We start from the raw sequence: 5,528 nt of genomic DNA on the forward strand, positions 1-5,528 counted from the left end.
CTGATTTAAGAAAACTTTACATACATAAAAGGTATTGGAAACATCCAAATATGTTCAAATTTATTGAGTTGTTAACGCTAGAGAATACCATATATATAAGAAAACTAGGAATTTATGTATATAAAGCATTTCAAAGAAGAAACGACAGGTTATATGGTACACGTGAATAAATGTTTTTAGACATGAATAAGATTTCACTACAATCACGTTTTTGTATAAAAGAAAATAACCATCTTTAAGTCAATCATTCTGAGGCTACTTCCTTATCTTTACTTTATGTGTTTTGAAGAAATTTATCCATGGTATCTGTCTTGCATGTATGTTTTTGTAAGATTGATAAATTTGTGGATATAGTATATTGATGTTAAAATAAGTAGCCTTTCTTACTTTTCGTTTCGGTAAGATCGGTCGCTTAGCCGCAGTTAGTATTTTTGTGTGTGCATATGTATTTTAATGTGTTTATCGTTTGACAATATAAATGTTATGCAACATCATAACTGTCAATTCTCACTAAGAAATGCAGAATTTATAGATTGTGTAATTCCTGAAATTTTATCAGAATGAATGTGTCTACTATATCATTATTTTATATACAAGTGTAGTTGATACATTAAAAGAAATATTGTATTAACATAATCTAAATCATTTATGTTAAATGAAAAGGTTGCAAAAAATATTTGTCAGACCTTCTCCACATTGAAGTGTATGTAAATATATATATGTTTTCACTGTTCGTCATATCTGTATGTATGCTTGTTATGCCATGATGGGCTAATAGCCTTATGGAATAAATAAAAATAAAACTGAAACTGAAACCTTTACCCCGTAGAATAGAAACGATTTCAATGTACAATTTGTTGTCTAACCTTCTACTGCATTTAACGGAAGATATTTCTTAAAGTGGCTCGTACAAAAACGTTCACTGTCAAGAGCTTTGTTGGCTTAACATAACAAAAAGGGTATAAACTGGTATAGACAGTTTCCTGCACATTGTATCTCCTCTCATTATGTGCAAATCAAATGTCAACTTGATACCTTTAATAATTTTTTCTCTTATGTTCAGGACAAGCATAATTTAATATGATAAAAGAATGTGGTTTCTTGGTGTACAATTCCTTAGATTGTTCCTTTAAGAATCAATCCCTTGAGCCATTTCTTGGAAAATCTTTAAAAAGATATTAAAGGAGGGTAATTTAAAAGTGTCAGTTATAAGAGTTATGTTTTCTTTTCCAGTAAATGTATCTATCCCAGTATGCAGTTTATATAAACTTCCTTTCCCATTTGTAATGTTCAGGACAAATAAATTTGATAAAGGGAGATAATTTGAAAAAGTAAGCACGATGGCATCATTTCCTCTCAACGTACCTTGTCATAATGTGAAAAAGTTGCACAAAATTCCTTAGATAATTTTGGAGTTGTCCTAACACAAAAATTAATTAAAGGAAGGTTATTATGAAGAAAGCAATGTTAAGTTATGGTTCTTGTAAGAACGTCTCTTAATGTCCTCTAATTTTGTATGCAGATTGAATAAAGTCTCTTCATCACTTTTAGAGTTACAGCCTGGACAACTCAATTGGATAAAATAAAATAAGTCGAAAAGGTTCTTGTACACAGCAATTTGTCTTAATGTCACCTATTGTCTAGGGAGTAGTTATATTAGTATGATTTTTTACATAATTATGGCTCTAGGACTCAAAAATAAGCCATTAAACTTAATCCACTCATGTGCCGGACCCCTTTGCATGTGACCTTGACCTTTGCACATGTCATATTGTTTATAATGGTGAATATTTAAGTGGCGTCGGTGGAATACACCAACAAAACTTCAAGCCAATATACGTATGTATTATGTAAGGATTATGTCGGCTGTATGTGGGAGTCTCTAAAACATGTACACGTACTTGTAAAACTCATGATTACAGAACAATATTCAGTATTGTCAAATAATTCGTTTATGTGAAGTTACCAGAGTAGCAGCATAGGGCAATGAGTTCATATAAACTTTCGGAGCTATTTAACTGCGTTCCTATATGAAAACGCATCTAGGTTATTGGTATATAACACAACATTTACATGTTTTGATATAAAAGTTTGGAAAAGGTAAAGTTTAAAGTGGGTAATGGACGAAAGTCCCCACCTGGAATGGATGGAACAACTTATTTCCAGCGGAGTCCACGGCAGGTGTGATATTTACCTTCCCAGCATCCAGTCTAGGCCGATAGTGCTGGAAACAGTACCAATATTGAACACTAGTTGGGATATCAGCCGCGACCTTGAATCGAACCCCGACCGCTGGAGTTGTAGCCCAGCCTGCTAAACACTGGGCCACTCACTCTCTATCAATGGAGAGTTTTAATGAACAAAGGACATAATATAATTAAGTAACGTATGTACCAATAAGCTTCATCTGGTGAAAAAATGCACTTTAAAGTAATTTACATAAAGAATTATTCAAAAGTCATGTAGAGATGCTTGTTAACTAAGCACTGAAACTTACTGCTCATTGTGTAATAATGTAACGTAGATTTTGGTAATAAATGGTACGCTAAACAAAGCATGATATACTAGTACTCAGTGGTAGACAGTCATTGCTAAAAGGGTGGTAAATTGTGGGAGGGGGCATTTTATTTATTAAAATTATGTAAAAGCGACTTGAAATAAGAACTCACAAATATAAAAAAAATCGACTTATACCCGTGTTATGCAGTACATTTTTTTTTCAAAAATAAATACAAGTATCGGTACATACATTCCCATGAAAGCATGCTGAAATAAAACAAGAGCACTGCCTTGCGGGTGCAGATGCTCATCTGATTTTTTTGTCTCTGTATAAAAGAAATATTGTCATACCCATGATATTTTAAGTCCAAAAGAGGTCGTTATTCTTGAAAACAAAAACAACATTGTAGAGTACTGTACTTGCTGTGCAAAGTCAGCTTTAAATGGCGAATAACTGCTCCAAGTTTTAAAGCAATAGCTTTGACGGTTAATGAGAAAAGTTTACCTAGACGCAAAATTTATGCAAGAAATCTGATATTTTCTAAGTCCAAAGGGGGTCATAATTCTTGCAGAAAGCAGGATAGAGTTATGTGTCTTGCTTTACAGAGTCAGCTTTTGATGGTTAACAAGTGTTGCAAGTTTTAAAGTAATAGCTTTGATAGTTTAGGAGAAAAACGGACCTAGACACAAAATATTTTCTATGTCCAAAATGGGCCATAATTCTTGCAAAAAGCAGGATGGAGTTATGTCTCTTGTTATACAGAGTCAGCTTTTGCTTGTTAACAAGTGTTACAAGTTTTAAAGCAATAGCTTTGAAAGTTTATGAGAAAATTGACCTAAACATAAAACTTTAATAAGAAATCTGATATTGTTTAGTCCAAAAGGGGCCATAATTCTTGCAAAAATGCAGAATGGAGTTATATTTCTTGCTGAGCAAAATCAGCTATTGATAGTGAACAAGTGATGCAAGTTTTAAAGTTATAGCTTTGATAGTTTAGGAGAAAAACTGACCTAAACATAAAACTTTACCTGGCAACGCCGACGCAGACGCCGACGCCGATGACGATCAAGCGATGACAATAATTAAAAAAAAAATCAAATGAGCTAATAAGGAACCCCATATCCTATAGCAATGCTTAAGATATCTGTGTTAAATTAGATACAAAATATGCAGACAAAGGGAATATACAACTATCAAAGTCATATGTTCTGCTGTACATGATATATATTGATGATAACGTAAGTGTCAAGGAGCTGAGGTCTGATTTAACAAGTATATGATACGGTAAATATTGATCTTTATGTCTATAGTACTGATTGCGACCATCTGCTGATACGTTTTCTATATAACTGAACAATCCCTTAAGCAAGTAGAGTACCACAAACCTTTTGACAAAAGCTTTGTAACAATCAACTGATGCCAGTAACGTAAGTACTATTTAGACCACTGAATAAAGTATTGTCATTTAGTGTTTAACGATATTGTTCAGACAACTAAATTCTATAAAGGGAGATAATTTAAAAAATGAGCGAGATAGACTCATGACTTTAAACACTTCAGTTTCTTTTAATGGTCTTTATCGTTGTACGAAATTTCAACAAAAATAATCAGTTAAATTTAGCGTAATTCTTTGGAAAAGAAATGTTATATGTAAGTTTAATAAAGGGAGATAATTCAAAAAGTAAGCTAGATAAATTTATTGTACTTGTACAAAGCACTTTTCCTTAATGTCCTTAATCTTTGTATGAAGTTTGAATAAATTCCATTCATTACTTTTGGATAACATAGTAATAGTATCTATAGATGACAACGTCTCAACGTAAATAGATAAAATGCATGACCTTTGACCCTAATTTTAGACATTGTTTCTATTTTTCATGTTCTGTTTTAGGCTTGCATCAATTCTTAATGACTAAAAGATAGTTTCATAATACATTTAGGGTACAATTTTCCAGAAAAAATTGCCAGTACATAATCATTGAAATAAAAGCTACACAAAAAAAATCGCAAAATCAGAATTTCATAGCATGACCTTTTGACCCCTCTAATTTACATAAAACGTTATTATATTTTTTGGAGACAGCTATCAAAGTAACCGTTAAGGTTCAAGCTTCCACAAATATGTTGTCTTTTGGCATTAACATGCCGGCCCTCATAAAATGATTTCTAGAGCACTTTTGTCACTAAAACCACCTGACTAATAACCAATTTGTTATCTGCGCAACGATTTGTAAATCGGGCAACCTTTTACATTTCTTATATGCGCAGAGTACAGTGAGTAACTGTCTTGCGCGTTTGGTAAATGAGTCTGCGCTTTTAACATATGGATGATATCTCCCGATAAAAGTAAATATCATTAGAGGGTTAGGCTTGTAGGCCTACATAAAACTGTTTAATTTTAAAACTGACGGTGATCAGGCACGCGTAAAGGTGTGAATTGACTGTGCTTAATTTGTAAAAAAAACAACAAGAAAAACATTTTTTTAAAGTAAATGAGCGTATTTATGCGGTAATTTCAATGAGATGCTCGCGTCCCTGATAGTTTATGGACTAAAAATTTCTGTTGACGACGGTATTAAATCATTTGTCATAGGTGTTAAAAAACTTTTTTTTAACTTTTAGACGCCGTAGCCTGTGCGGGATGTCGATCCAGCGCTAATATCAGATCCTGAAATGACACCGATATTTCAAATATATATTGATCATTTCTTACAGATCGTATTGATATTTTTTAATGTTTTGTAGTACAAAAGAGTAATTTTCGTCAGAACGTGAACGAAGTTTTGTTGCTGCGCAAGATGTGTCCTGCGCTAATAGAAAATCTGGAAATTACTCTGATAATATGAATAACTGCCATAAAACATGTTAACTTTTACATTGTTTAACAATTACAGACTGATATTGCAAATCTTGGTTTTAAAAATGTGTCATAAATTTATTTCAACATCAGTAAATTCATGGGAATCGGTCACCAGGTTTCAATATCTGCAATATGATACAATATGCAATAAAAGTCAAACATGCGTGA

The sequence above is a fragment of the Mercenaria mercenaria genome, unplaced genomic scaffold, assembly GCF_021730395.1.
Source record: "Mercenaria mercenaria strain notata unplaced genomic scaffold, MADL_Memer_1 contig_3917, whole genome shotgun sequence".
Taxonomy (NCBI): Eukaryota; Metazoa; Mollusca; class Bivalvia; order Venerida; family Veneridae; genus Mercenaria; species Mercenaria mercenaria.